Genomic DNA, 16,531 nt, shown 5'->3' with positions numbered 1-16,531 from the left:
GTTAGCTAGTTAATTTAGCCTTCATAAGGCGCGAGATAGGGAGCGGCAGCTAACGTTAACAAATGATTGCTGCATTTCCATTTTGAAATTTCATTTAATGGTCAACGATCAACGTTAACGTTACCACTAAAAACAGTTTTACCAGATTTAACATTCACAATCACTTTAGCTACCATTGATATACTAAGTTAGCTAGTTAAACTAAATTACTAAACGTCACACCTTTTCTAACGTTACTTCTACATTAGCGTTTTTAGTGTTTTAGTTATGAGAATTAAAACAAGAAGACAAACAGGAATATTCAGCATGATTCACTTGCTGGTTTCTTACCTACGGTCCTGCAGAATCAAAATGTCGACGACGTCTTTGGATGTCAGTTGGAAACTGGTGTCCACGAGGCTGCATCTTGATTCAACCAATGACAGCGTAGTCGATCTGATGATGTATCGAAACCTAAACTCATATGCGGACGGGACAGCAACAGATTGACTCTCAAAGACTTCATCATCCACTATTTACACTACAACAGCTCCACATCAACACTGAACCAACACACTAACACTTGAGAGAGTTTATGTTGAAACCTGACAAGTGTACTTTAAGCCCAGTTTACTCCAAAGTGTATAAATTATACTCTGGTCATCAAAACTCTGGGATTTTAACACTCTGACATTTGCTGTGCATGTGAGACTGCTGATTTATTTATTTATTTATTTATATTCTGATTTTCTATTGAATGTCATTTATTGAGTGTGGCTTTAATGATCCAAAGCTCTGGGCAGCTTTTAAAAGATCTGAAAAGAAATGCCATCTCTGGCTGTTTGCCACCGGTAATTGGAAACTCTGCACTGAAGTTTATGTGTGTGAGAGAGAGAGAGGGAGAGAGAGAGAGAGAGAGAGAAAGATATATATATATATATATGTATATATATATAGAGAGAGAGAGAGAGAGAGACAGAGATAGAGAGAGAGAGACGGAGAGAGAGAGAGAGAGAGAGAGAGAGAGAGAGAAAAAAAATATATATATATATATATATATATATATATATATATATATATAGAGAGAGAGAGAGAGAGAGAGAGAGAGAGAGAGAGAGAGAGAGAGAGAGACAGAGATAGAGAGAGAGAGACGGAGAGAGAGAGATAGAGAATGTGCTGGTATATGACTTAAATGTGTGTTGGGTGACTGTTATGTAGCTTCATATGGCTAATCTGGGTGTGAGATTGAATTAAAGGATTGTATGGAGCAGCTGTGAACAATGAAAATAATTATTCCAAAGATCTTTGAGAGGGGGGGTATATATATCATTATTTCCTCTCCCTTGTCTCATATATATATGTGTGTATATATGAAGGCGAGTAAATGATGACCAAGTTGTTGTTTTTTGGCTGAACTGTCCCTTTAATTAAAGAGCTGTTTCTCGATTCGGTCAGTGAACCGGGGAAGGTCATTTGTGTGCAGCGACAATTTTTGACAGTACTCGTCTACTCTAGCAATTGAAAAAGACTTAAAAAAAGAATTGAATAAAATCAGAGTGTAGATGTGTGTTGATCGTACAAGAAGCAGAAAGAAGCTGCTGTTTCTGACAGATTCAGTTCTCAGCTGAGTTCACATATTGTGTGTCATGTGCTTTTAAAAGAAAGGGTTCTAATTCCAGCCTCCTGAAGAGACGTTTAAATGAAGTCCTGCAGTGATCGTTCATTATTCGTGCTGCTGTTTAAAGTGCAGAAGGTGCGAACCATGATAACACTGCTGTAAATCTGCTGAGCAGGATAACACACATACACAGAGTTCTTTCCTGATGGAAAATGCACAGACCTGCTCATATCAATACTTCAGTTCCTGGTGAAAGAGATTTTATTAGAAAGAGAGAAAAGTAAAAGAGGAGATCGAGAAGAGAGTAACAGTGACTGACGACGACAGCCTGTTCTGCAAACAACTCAGTAAATTGAGCAGTTATTGTCACAGCAGAAACCACACACTCCTCTGTAGTCACTGTGTCAAACACCATACACGTAAAGATCTGAACTCACACAGCCGATCACTGAACAGATCTCATCAGATCATCTGTCTGAAACTGTGTGTTTTATAAACACATTCACCAATGTTTAAAACAAGTCTCTTCTGCTGACCAAGACTGCAAGTATGAAATGTGAAATATTTGTTTGTGAGAACCGTGAAACATTTTATTATTCATTATTTACAGATAAATAGAAAGTTCAAAAGGATGGAATTTATTTGAAATGGAAAACTTTAATGACATTATAAATGTCTGTACTGTCACTTTTTAACAATGCAATGTGTCCTTGATGGATCATAATCATCATCATCATCATCATCAAATAAATAAAAATAATAATAATATTTTGAAGGCTGGTATACATTTCAATTATTTTGTGATGACATAGCATCAGTATGGAGGTAAATCAGTAGCTAAACTCGAGAGGTTAAAAATTTGAATGTGAGATCTTGTCATTATTAACATTCGTATTTGTAAGTTGAAATTTACACTGCTGAACCTTTCAATTTGCACACACAGACAAATGATCAAAACACCTGTGTTTTGAATTGGAAGTTGTAGATTAATAGTTACAAATGTGTAGAATGACATCCACATAAAACAGTTTCGCTGCACAACGTCAAGTCGGCACTTACAACCTCTCAGATCTGGGGTACAAGTTCAAATCCTAGCGCTCTGACTTTTGCTACTCCTTTTGCGGTATTCCTGTTGCAAAATTCACTTGTGCACTTGTATATCAAGATCTGAGAGCAGAGCCGGGGACTGGGCTGTGGTGCAAATGAAGACATTTTATTGGTTGATGCCTGACCAATGAACAACTCCCGCCAGCATTCAGGTATTATCTGGTAGACAAATAATGCAACATCTTTCATATGTATATCCCACTACATATCGCTGTACCAGAGTTACAACATAACTCTGTTGTTTTTATTACTTTTATGTTTTGTAAAAAATATTTAAACTTTTTTATTGGTTTACATTCCTAATTTGTTTGTCAGTAATGAACCTGTACAGCGATTTTACACTGCAATATGCAGTAGGATAAACATATGAAAGATGTTGCATTATTTGTAGAGATGTTCCGATACCCTTTTTCTCTTCCCGATACCGATTCCGATACCTGGACTCAGGGTATCGGCCGATACCGAGTACTGATCCGATACCTGGGTGTGTATCTGTATATACAGCTGTATATACTAATAGCCCTGTGTAAATTGCTAGAATTATTTTATGGTGTGCTTCAGACTTATCCCTTGATAAAACATGAATAAATACATGGTGAACTACTGTATTTATTACAGTATTTGTATTATCTGACATGAATTTGACAGTAATATTATTTATTTTCTTAAGCGAAAAAGAACTTCAAATGCAGCCAAAATCTAAAAAAGGTATTTTAGTTTTACAATACAACTGTATAAAAAACTGCAACAAATAAGTCTAGGAATATAAAAATTATATATTAATCAGATAATCTCTTTACAACAAAACAAGTAAAAAACAAGCAATCGTCTAGACATAATTATTATTAATAGAGATGTATAACTATTACTACATAGAGACATAGCTAAATCTACTGTAGGCTACAACTTATTGTTACTTATTTGTAATATATTGTCAATTTACTCATGTTAAACCAAACATTTATTTTGATGGGTTGCCATGAAGATCTTTGAGTGTCTGTGTTTATGATATGACAGTTTTCTTAAATGAAACGGTAAATTCTCATGAAGTGACGATTTATGCGTTCGTGTCCTCATATAGTGACACACGGCAGAGACTACAAAACAGCGAGCTCCCGCGCATCTCGCCCGTTACCCACAGAGATGTAGAATTTGCAGGAGTAATATTTAAATAGTATTTTGCAGTTTAATATTCACAGACACTAGTATATATCCGGCTACAGTCTGGAGCACTGCGCTTAGACTAACACGGAAGCGAATGAACGCAGCTGCGGGTACCGAATATACTCCCGGGTGGGTAACTTACTACTGGTACTACAGAGACGCTGGTATCATCACATTTTTACATTTTCAGCACCGACTTGGTAGTGAAGTGCCAGTACTTGTGGCATCCCTAGCCACCGTTTTACTGCTAAACAGCGGACATACTGCTAACGCGTTTTCATTTCTTCTTCTCTGCTCTAAACAGGGGTTGCTTGTGGCAATACAGCACAACTTCCTGTGTTTGCAATGCATTCTGAGCAGCGAAGAAGAACCGTGCAGCGGTTAGGCAAAGCTAGCGGTCATACCTAGGTCTTGTTTAAGAAAATGGTACTCATGTACTCGCCGATGCCAGAATTTGTTGTGGTATCTGTGATATTTCCGATACTAATATCGGAATCGGAACAACTCTAATTATTTGTCTACCAGATAATACCTGAATGACAAAATGAATGCAGTGTCTTAAAATCCTGTAAAAGCTAAGGAATGTTCAGTGAAAATAGATTGCAGTGTTTTGCAAATAACTGATACATACGCATAAAACACAAATTTCTTTCTTGGCAAGTCACGATGGCTGATGGCTGATGAAGTCACGAAGCTTTAGTTTTGCTACTGTATTACCTTCATACATCAGACCCTGATTCTCACAGAAAACTCAGTAATCACATCCACAAGCGAAGGGGAATTCGTTCAGAAGCAGATGAGAATACATTAAGGCTGTGGTGTTTGTGACAGTGCAGTTAAAAAAAAGATGTTAAAATCTTCTTTATATAGAATATTTACAGTTGTTTTGATTTCCTTAGGGGGGTTCAGGCTTTAATTAGAGGGTCAGTAATTTGCACCATGGTTCAGCTCTCTCTCGCTGCAGCAGGAAGTGCTAATTAGAAAACATTTGTGTCAAACGAGCACATAAATGTGCACAGAAACAAAAGCTTGACGTTCTCTGCATTATAAATGTGTAGGGTCATTTTCCATAATAAATAATTGGAACGGCTGCAACCAGAGAGCCGTGATGGCAGGAGAAGCCTAGCTGTAATTGAAAGAGCATTTAAGGCAAGAGCTCAGCGTCACAGATTCCTGCGATGACAGGAAAGAATCACGAGCGTCTGCAGTGATTTAATAAGAACGTTTAGAACAGGTTATTTAGTCGCTCCTGAGAGCGTGAATTATGATTGTATTAGCATAATCTGCTGTGTAAATGAGAACGAGTCAGTCATTAAGAGTTTGTTTCTTACTGATCAGACAGTAATTTCTTGTGCGGTGAGGAAGCGTCGATCTTAATGAGAAACGAGGACGCGCTCACACACTCAGACAGGTGCACAAAGACACACACGCTTCACGGTTTACAGAGACTGATTAGCCTATAACGAATTTTAAAAAGCACACAAACAAACATTGTGCTGCTCTGTATAATGAAATTACACTTCAGTCACTCTGAACACACGGATGCTTTAGCAGCGACACAAACAGAGTGAAGATTAAATAGACAATATTTAACAGAACTGAATGTGTGGAGTTGTGTGATTGAGTAGGTGAAAATGGCTGAGTGGATAAGTTAATGGGTGGAGTCAATGGAAAAGTAGGTGGCGCAGTGTGGTTTAATGCTTGGGTGGAGCTCTGTGGTTGAGTAAGTGAAAAGGACAGTGGGTGAGCGAGTGGGTAAAGGAAAATACAATTGGGTGGAGCAATATGTTTTATGAGTGAGAGGAGCTATGTGATTACATAGGTGTAAATGAGTGAGTGGAGTCCAAAAAAAGTGGGTGGAGCAGTGTGGTTAAGTAAGTGTGTGAAAATAAGTGGGTGGAGTTGATGGAAAAGAAGGTGAAGCAGTGTAGTTAAAATAATGTTTGAGGCTGTGTGGAAGAGTGAGTGGATGAAAACAGGTGCGTTTGACTTAAAGCTGCTCCCGTTAGTGACACTCATGCGGTGTTTGCATAATTTATCACAGATGTGAATAAAATGAAATATTAGAAACACTTTTTGTATACTGCTTAATAAAGTGGCATCTTTTCAAGAATAAAGTTCAACATAATCATATACTATTGAAATGCTAATAAACTGAGAGTATATATGCTTTTATCAGTGTTATATGATAAACTTGACTCACTACTTATCATTCTATCATTCTTATCAATTATCATTCTAAAAACACAGATTTGTGGCCATTATTGGAAGTGAAAAGGTTTGAATAACTCGAAACACATACGATCGTTGACTGGGAAAATTGGTGGAGTTGAAGGAAAAGTGGGCAGAGCTGTGTTGTTTAATTAGTGGGCATAGCTGTATGCTTAAGTATGTGAAAATGAATGAGTGGGTAGAGTTGTGGGTGGGTCTGTGTGCTTGAGGAGAGTAGGTGAAAATGACTGAATGCATGTTGATAGAGAAGTAGGAAGTGTTCTTAAATGAGTGGGTGGTGGATGAAGTGGGCGGGGCTGCGTGGTTTAATGAGTGGGTTGTGGCTGAAGTGGGTGGAGTTGTGTGGTTTAATGAGTGGGTGGTGGCTGAAGTGGGTGGAGCTGTGTGGTTTAATGAGTGGGTGATTGATGAGGTGGGCGGGGCTGTGTGGTTTAATGAGTGGGTGGTGGCTGAAGTGGGTGGAGCTGTGTGGTTTAATGAGTGGGTGGTGGCTGAAGTGGGTGGAGCTGTGTGATTTAATGAGTGGGTGGTGGCTGAATTGGGTGGAGCTGTGTGGTTTAATGAGTGGGTGATTGATGAGGTGGGCGGGGCTGCAGACAGACGTGAGTGAGTGAGTTTTTCAGAATAATTGGCTGAGCTGTTTTATGAATGAGCAGCTGAGGACAGACAGGCTGTGCTGTGAGAGAGTGCTGTGAGATCACAGTCTGATTGACATGGCCACGTTTCTGCAAAGGTCATTCCCACAGTACACCATGGAAGAAAAATTACAGATGAAGCTGTATGTGGCACTTGAAGATGATATCTGGAGGACATACCTAAAGACCACAAAAGATGTAAAAAGCCCCTTAAGTGGATGAATATGAGTGAACATGATGATGATATGATACAGCACTAAAAATATACAGATCAAAATATATCTTTCAAGCACAATTATATTTATGTATTGTGTAGATGCTTTTATTCTCACATTGATCTCAGGACCTCGGAACTCAAAGCTAACAGCGAACATTCTCTCAAACTTCACTAAAAATTTTATTAACAAATGATATAAACGTTCGGACAAAACATTCTTTTTTTTCTTATTTATATATATGTTATTATGATATGAGAAAATGTTCTGAGATCAACATTCTTTGATCATCCTTATGATATTTCTACTTGAATGTTCTCAATGCTGAGAAAGCGTAATTAGGATATTAATTATAAACATTCAAATAATGTTGTACTTTGGGTGAGAACATTTTAAAAACCTGTAAATATTGTTCTAGTTACATTAGAAAACTGGACATTGTATTTATATGTTTTATTATATGTTTTTATAACCTAATTTTGTGACTTGGGCTTCTGTTCCGTGATTCTCTTTCTGCTCTTGATTGTATGAGTAACTTGACATGACTCATAAATGATATCAGTGTTGGAGGAGAAACTAGAACAACGCTTTTAAAGTAAAAGCAAAGCAAGCGTCTGTGCTGCGAGGAAGCTGAGAATGACAATGATGAGATGATGGATGTTTAAAGTGCTGTGATTTCTGACGGCTGGATGGCTGTAATGTGATCTGTATAAATGTGTGCGTTGCTGCTGTCTGTGCTTTAGCAGGTCATACATCGTCTCTCTAAACAAGATGACAGTCTGTTGGGGGAAATGTTAATTTTGCAGTGAAAGATGAATGGATGTAAATTAGCGAAAGCTTCACGCTGCGTCACAGTGAGCAGTCACTCGGATCCGGATCTGGATGATACACGGCACACTATGGAGAAACACTAGACTGTATTCTGTGTGTGTGTATAGATACGATCTATAGTTGATGATGATCAGGAAAGAAAAGAAGCTACAAATACAACAAGAGAATAATAAAGTAAAAGCAACAAATGAAGCAGTAGTGTCTGAGAGACATCAGCAGCGTTATAACCATCAACCAGCTCTAAACTCTTACTGAAAGATCAGGAATAACTGACATTTCTCTCGGTTTGCAGAATAATGAAGCTGCGTGTGATTTGGAACAGATGCCTACAATGACTTCACATGGTCCCTACGTAGGCAGCACACTTGGTTTTGGAACAAAGCGTATGATCATTTATTATCCTGGGGATGATGATGTTGATTTAAAAGCATTTACTGAGTAAACAGTGTCATTTTTGAGAAACTCAGTCTCTCTCCAGCTCATTAGCCATGCTTCACCGGCAGCTTCTCCATGAGCCCAAAGCCGTCCGAGGCCCAGAACGGAATCGATCTGTGTCGCTTTGTGAGGCGCTTTGCTAATGATCTTTGCCTACCATTCTGGCATTGAAAAAAAAGAAAAGAAACATTTTTACTGCTGGAACATTAACAAATAATGACGCCACCAAACTACAATGAGGTCAGAGATGGCGGGCGTTTTCATGGTAACAGATTGACACATCATCTGTCAGAAACAGATCCGCTGCTTGCAGGAAAAGACTGGAAAACCAGCTCCAGAACTGATTTTCAGCACAAACTTTGATTTGTTTTTACAGGTGATTGACCGCAAAAATTAAATATGCAGACCCTGCTGAACACGTGTGTGTGTGTGTGTTTACACTGCTAAAATTGAATGTCCCATGATGTGGATTATTTTCTTTTTTTCTGAGGTATACTTATATTGTAAGTATGATTTTTACATTTAAAATGTAGAAATAAAAGGCATTTTTATATCCTGATATTATCCCTCTGTCTTGAATGCTCTGTTTGAGGGGCGTGTCTGCTGTGAGACTCTGTTGTGATTGGCTGACATCTTTGCATTCGAAATGCGTATCACATGAGGAACCAATCTCTGATACTTTTACTATGTTTTCTTCTTTTACTATTACAGCTGTCGAGATTAACGAATCGTGGAAGTCTTGATTATAGCATTAGTTTTTAGATCTCTTCCCATCACATGAAAAGCTGCAGTGATGAGCATTGAGTAGACAGAGTCTGTTTATCGCTTGAATGCAGTGATCTCATCATTGAAGTGTTTGCTCTCACAAGGTGCTTTCACCACAACTAACAGCAAACACAGTATCGATATGAATACTATAAGAGCTTCGTTGTGCAGCATAACAGCGTAATCGATTATAACGGCAGTTTGGGCAAGTGTGCAGATATACTCGCGATGTGTGATTGACAGCTCCGAACAATATAAAGGGAGCTTCTTTAATCGCTCTCTGTAGTTTAATCACAATTTAAATAACAGATTTGTTTCATGCTATGCTACTAAGAGAAACAACATGAAGTTGATAATTTAGTCACTGGCTTGATTCACTTATGCATAAACAGTATTAAACGATTTAGAAAGAAAGTCTGTGCGAACTTGAATGATTAGCTACACATCAGAAATCACTGATCACTGTTACTCACTGTTTGGGGCGGTGCTGTCAAATCCATATCGTAAAAGTCTGTTTGTAACGCTGAATTAAATGTAAAAAATAAACTGAATCCATCTGGGCGGGCAAGGCAGAGAAAGGGACGGTAACCTTTCCCTGTATGACATCATAAAGGGAAGATTCCAGATCCAGATCGGCCGTCTGAGCTCTCATTTTCTCAAAGACAGAGCAGGACACCCAGGGCTTGGTTTACACCTATCTGCATTTCTATCCACTGGGGGACAGGATAGGGGAACTATTAGTAATGTTAAAAATACTCATAAAGTGACATTTCCATGACCTTTAAACAATTCCACTCCACACACAACTATACTGTGTGATAGCAAGTACACACAGAAATGAATGAATGAATGAATGAATGATTATTTACAGCCTGATCTCACAATCAAAACGTACATATTTAGACGTAAATTAAAACTGTCCAATACGTATGTGCCTTTACGTATTTACAGTGTCGTTTACGTATTATCTCGACGTTATTACAGGTTCGACACGTATCTAAATTTACGTAAAAACAACCTCAAATACGTACAGATAGAACGTGTTCTCTGACCAGTCAGTTATCCATAGAAATTTGCTCATGAAGCTGCTTTTCAATGCGTATCTTATTATTTTTTATTATATTTATGTATATTTTCCCTTTTTATATTTTTTTTTGATAAATGTAAGATCCCTAAACCCCACCCAAACCTAAACCTACCCATTTTATACAGAATGTTAAAAGAATAAAACATAATAAAACACAATTTTAGCAAAAATATAACATTAAAACGTTATTTTGAACCACTAACGTTAATCCTAGACCTACCCCTAAACCTACCCATTACCATTTCTCAAAACTACATAACGTTACTGTTAATCATACTGTTAAACAAACTTAATGTTAATCATTTATTTTTTTGCAAAAATATCAAAAGTGGTACCAAAAGTAGTTCAAATGATAATGAGTTCCAGTCACAGTCCTCTCTGGAGGTAATAGTTTTTATAGGGTACAGAGCAGAATTTAATTTATTAATCCATGAAATTATTTATCTGTCTTCTCTCCGTGAAGGCGCACTGTTGCAGTACTGATTTCAAATGTCTATCAACTGAAACACGGCATGTCGAAATCTGTGACGAATTAGGTGAGAACCAATGAGCGTTCGATATCAGTGCCATAAACCATGTCGTAACGTTTCTGGAGGGAGGCGCACTGGCGCTATTTTCAAATTCGAATCATAACGAGCGCGGGCTTTGACTGTGATGGACGCTGTTGCTGAGAATGAAGATGAAGATCGATTGATAAAGGGCTGAATTTGGATACGTCCCTTGCAAACATCTGGATTCTAAAGATATGGATTACAGCAAACAAATAAAATGGATGTGATTTGTAATTTTATGCTGTGCTTTTGTGTATCTATGGTTGTATTGTCAGTCATTGCCCCGAAACGAGTTTGCAGCTTGAACAGAAATGTTATTTCCTATTAAGTAGATGAGTAAACTGCTTTCAATAAATTAAATAAAAACATGTATTGATATGACTATTAAATACAACAGATTTAAATCATTAAATACAACAGATTTAAATCATTAAAGCCACAATTTTGATATTAATACATGGGAATTCATATACATTCACACTTTACGTTAGATTATTTACGTTTTTTTAGCTGCTAACATGTAAGTATTTGTACGTTTTACTGCAATAAATACGTAAAATGTGTATGAAAACGTTAGTAAATGTACGTGTGGTAGAACCACATTTAACGTAAAAATACACACGTATTCTCATGAGATCACGTTGTTACTTATGTATGCATGTACAGTATGTATGTATGTTTGCATCAACTACATGTGCTAAAAGCACATACTTTTAAAAAACAGCTGTAATGCAAAACTTGCTAAAATAAAACTTGTGTGTGTATATATATATATATATATATATATATATATATATATATATATATATATTTGCTCAATTATAAATGAAAAAAACTGTCAGGGCAAACATATCAATCTTAGCAAATATAATAATAATAATAATAATAATAATAATAACAATAAAAATAAATGTAGGCTGTGTATGCATATATGATGTAAATGCCATCTCTTTTCCCCAGTGTTAAACACACTGATAATAAGTGAGAGTTATAAGGCCACTGAACCAGGAAACATCCGTGTTTCTCTATCAGAAATCAACTTGCTTTTAGTCCATGTTGGAATGTGTCCGTTAGGAGCCATTAATGAGTTTGAACTGCTCCAGTCACAGTGAGTGTATGGCAGCCGTGGGTCCAGGCTGTCGTTCTGCGCATTCACGTGTGTGTGAGATCATTAAACGCCACGAGAACATGAGAGTCGTGTTGTCCACCTTCCTCTGAGAGCCAGCGAGCAAGTTGTGTTGAGTTCTGATGAAGTTTTGGCTCGCTAACACATCGGGCTCTGGCGAGAACGCAGAGGGTTTAAAATTAGAACATTCTCTCACGATCTCGCTCCAAACGTGTGATGAACATTCATTTACAGCCTTTCACTGTTTTTATTCGCCAATATCCTGCATCTTCTCACGTCTGCGTGTGTGTGCTTCTCACGTCTTACTCCCCTGATGCCACGAAAAAAGAAAAAAAGACGATGAAAAGAAAGTTAAGTCGAGAAGAGTTTATAAAACCTGTGAGTTTGTGTGTGTGTGAGAAGAAGATGATGATGATGATGTATTTGTGTAAAGGTGTTGATCTTTCACAGCAAGGCAGAGTTTTATTCGGAGAATGCTGAGCCCATGAGATCATCAGTGTGTTTTATTCATCTTCACACAGAAGACTGTTTGTTTCACTTTATAAAAACATTAGTGTTGCTCATGCATTTAGACAGCAATTAATAACCACGTGATGAAGTGTTTGATTGAGAAACCCCGAAGAATCACACTTTTTTGTACCTTTACATATGTACCTTTTGAACCCTTGAAGTTTCTTCTGATCACCAAGGCTGCATGTATTTAACAGATAAACAGTAATACGATACAGCTGTACAGTGCAATACAGCCCAAGCACCAAAAGTGCAGCAAGCACAGGAAATCCAGCATGTCCAGCAAGCAAAACAATCACAGTTGCCACAGCACTTCTGGCCTGTGGCGAAGCACATTATGTCTCTCAGTTTGTCCATATTCTTTGGGCTGCTGAGGAGATCTCTCTGTAGCCACGTTTCCACTGTCAGGCTTAAACCAGGTGTGCTAGTGCGTGCCAGGGCCAGTCGCGTTTCCACTGTCACTTCCGGGGCTTGATCGTGCTCATCGGCTTCCTCGGGGCCAACGGCCAGGGTTTTTTGACCAGACGAAAACCTTGGGCCAAAGCGGGCCAGCTGAGGCTAGAGGAGGGGTTATGAACAAAGGCGGAGTTTCTCCATGTCTGGAGAGCGTCTGCGCTGCGGATCATTTCAGAAAGATAACAGCTATAACAGCAGCATTAAAGACTTTTTAAAATAAGCTGAGCTCAAAACTCACTTTCAGTCAGCAGCGAATGTTTGAAATAACTTGATCCGATGTGGATTATAATCACCATACAATCGCACATGATCTGGCGAATGGGTTGGAGACGGCTCGTCCTATCTCCACCCGTGTTCACTAGATCTAGAGCTCGTTCTCGAGGCTTGGAAACCCGTGCTGCAGTTTCTTCATCTTCGGAGGCAGAGCTCACTGCAGCATTCATCTTTCTCTGAGGAGATTGATGTTGTTTGTATGACTGAGTAGCAAATAATAATAATAATAATAAAATAAAAGGCAACGCATGTATTACATTGTTTCATTTTTATGTGAGTTTTTCTACACCCGACTGTGTTGACTCATCTGGTTGTAGACTACATTTAATTTTGAGGAATAAGATTACATATTTATCTGACTATGTAAAGTTAGATGTATAGGGGCTCTTGGGATGTAATTTCTTGTGTGAGCAGAGCAGTCCACATTCCTGGGAGCAGACATCTTGTTGAGGCAGGGGCCGAGGCCCAGGGAATGGCGTTTTCACACCGAGGTGATGAAGCAGATTTGGTGAGGGTGGCCAGACTCAGGTGGATCTGTTTGTGACTCAAGAGACATCGCGCTGTCCCCTCTGGCTTCCTCTGACTCTGCCATGGTACAGATGTGGCCGAGGCTTCATCTGTACATTTTTCTCCCGACTCCTCTGCTCCCGGGATTTCTGGAGAGAGGGCGCCGGGACAGAGTCCGGCTGCTGTTAGTAGCCCCGTTCTGGCCGGACCGGGTATGGTACCTGGGCCTGATTTCTCTTTTTGACAGCACTCCATGGTAGGTTCCCGTCAGGAGAGATCTCCTCTAGCAGGTGGAGGGTACGCCCCCGCATGGAGCTTAGAGGCTGTAGGTGTGGTCTCTGGGGATGCACAACTCTTAGCTTCCGATCTCTCAACCAAGGTTGTTGTTCTCCAATCCAGAGCTCCCTCAATGAGGAAACTGTATGCCTTGAAGTGGAAGCTTTTCACTTGTTGGTGCGGAGACCGCCAGCTCGACCCAGTTAACTGCCCTGTTGGTACAGTGCTGGAGTTCCTGCAGGCTCTCCGCAGGGTTGTCCCACTCCACCCCGAAGGTCTACGTGGCGGCCATGGTGGCCTACCGCACCCCTCTCGGTGGCCAGTCAGTGGACAGAAAACCTCTGGTTACATGTTTCCTCCATGGTGTGCTGAGGCTGAGGCTTCCGGCCAGAAGAAGCTTATGCTAAGCGGTGATCAAAATTATATCCTAAGTCTCGAGTCCTCTGATCTCCCCTCTTCTGGGGGTCAAGACTCACTCCTTCTGAAGTTTGGCCATTGGATGGGTTGTCCCCAATTACTGCCAGGCTCCTGTCTCCTTCTCTTGCTTTAGCTGTGCTCCTCCACACTAGGCAGAGATTTGAAGTCTGACAGCGTGGGCATTCTCGTTCTCGACGCAACTCAAGTTCCTGAAGAGGAACGTCTAAGGTTACGTATGTAACCCTGGTTCCTCAAAAACACGCTGACGCTGTGTCGCAGTGCCACAGTGCCACACTTCTGGTCTCTCTGGCTGCTTGCTTCATCCTTTGAGGCTGATTTCCGGCTTCACCGCTCATGCTGAGACTCATCCTGGTCTCTGACGTCACCCGCCTATAATGTCTCGCCCTTCCATTATACTGATTACACATGTTATTCAACGTCGTCACGCTGGAGGCGTTGCCCAAACGTTCTAGACGCAGTGTCTCATTCCTTCGAGGAACTAGGGTTACATATGTAACCTTAGATGTTTTGTGGTCCAGGGCCACATATCGTCAGAAGTGAGAGAAAACTACATTTGGACAATGTTTTCTAAAGTTATCAGTGTTCATGCAAAAAAGCTATATATCTCTAGAACACTACGTGGCACAGTGTTAAAACTTCTCAAGTACCTCCAGGACATGCTATCAATGATATCTACCTTTTTCTTTCTTTTTGCAGATATAGCAAATTATTTAAAAGGACTGCGATTTATTACCAGTTTCAAAATGGTGGACATACGGTTTTCCACAGATTTGGCATGACATAAGAAATCCATACGCACTATGATTTTCCATGCAATTTTTGGTATCTCATGACCCGTAGTTAGTGCTGTTACCAACTTTGGCATGTATCCTCAATGAGACTACACCAAAAGCAGCTGGTCGCTAGTTCCTTCATTACCAAAAAGTTTAGTGGATTTTACAACCATAGTTAGCTAATGATACTTGGGAAATGTACCCCATATACAGCCATATATGTGCAGCTCAGTCCAGAGATCCTCTAAGCCAATTTCCATAAGAACAGGGCATATTCCGAAGGAGAAGTAGCTAAAAAATGGAATATTGTACTTTTCCAAATGGCCATTAATGTAATGGGGGACATTTAGGCCCAATCCCAATTCTATTTTATACCCCTTCCCCTACCCCTCCGGCTAACCCTTCCCTTTGTCCCTTGAAACAGAGTGTCAAGGGGTAGGGCAGAAAATATTCCCCTAAGGCTTGGGACACCACTACCATGACGTCACACATCATCATTCGTTGTCTAGCTCTTACAATACACACATATACTGGTGTGCTGGTGTGCATTAGAGCCTTTAATTATCGTTCTGTATTTATGAGCTCATTACTGATACAAACACACACATATCGGAAATCATGCACCTCACGCTTCCAGGAGAAAATAAACTTGTCAACGCTGCCCCACGCCTTTTATTAAAAAAATCTTCGTTTGAAGGGCTATCTGGCCCTTGCCCTTACCCCTACCCCTCCAACCAAAAGAGAATCGAGACACCCCAACCCTTTAACGTGAACACGCGAAACGGAGGGGTAGGGGAAAGGGGAAGGGTTAAGGGGTAGAATTGGGATTGGGCCTTAATGTGAGATTTCTGTTCATAGGCTTCCATTGACTCCCATTGGTGATGAAGAAGAAGAATAAGAAAGCAAACAAATACAATAAGGGCTACAGAACAAAATAAATAAATAAATAAAATAAAATAAAGTTAAATAAGGGAAACAGATTTTCATCTGTTTTCTGTTTTCATAATTGATAAAAATCAGAAATCAGCAAATCAACAAAATCAATAAATTGTATTTTAACATGTATTCGTGTAGAAAACCGCAATTTTTGACTGTAATAATATTTGATAGGATAATTCCTTGCGATTTTTTTTATAATTGTATATTATGTTTGGGATCTGAACTTTGAGCCATTTGGACACTAAATGAAAAGCCTGGCATGTTTTATTCTTATCTTGTGTGGTGCACTAGTTACCCAGAACTGGTGTGAGTGTGTATCTTGTTCATTTTAACTTCAAAGATGATCTCTCTCTCTCTCTCTCTCTCTCTCTCTCTCTCTCTCTCTCTCTCTCTCTCTCTCTCTCTCTCTCTCTCTCTCTCTCTCTCTCTCTCTCTCTCTCTCTCTCTCTCATCTAACATCTGCCAGGCAATTACAGTTTGATTTCAGTTCTCTTGTTCATTTAAACTAATTAGACATCTGTGAGGAAAGCATTCACAAAATATTATTATGTTTATTAAACAAAATTAACATGCTGGAAACAGTTTGCTGTCTGATATCAGATCACTGCATTCAT

General features: G+C 39.3%; 1 protein-coding gene across 33 annotated transcripts in view; it reads left to right on the top strand.

Annotated features, from left to right (window-relative positions):
- Positions 1-16,531, top strand: part of LOC132127777 (receptor-type tyrosine-protein phosphatase delta-like) — a 394,068-nt gene that overhangs the window by 94,514 nt on the left and 283,023 nt on the right. The gene's annotated exons all lie outside the window — the stretch shown is intronic.

This window comes from Carassius carassius, chromosome 3, assembly GCF_963082965.1.
Source record: "Carassius carassius chromosome 3, fCarCar2.1, whole genome shotgun sequence".
NCBI lineage: Eukaryota > Metazoa > Chordata > Actinopteri > Cypriniformes > Cyprinidae > Carassius > Carassius carassius.
Note: the sequence above shows the minus strand (reverse complement) of the source record. Positions and strands in the feature narration are given on the sequence as shown.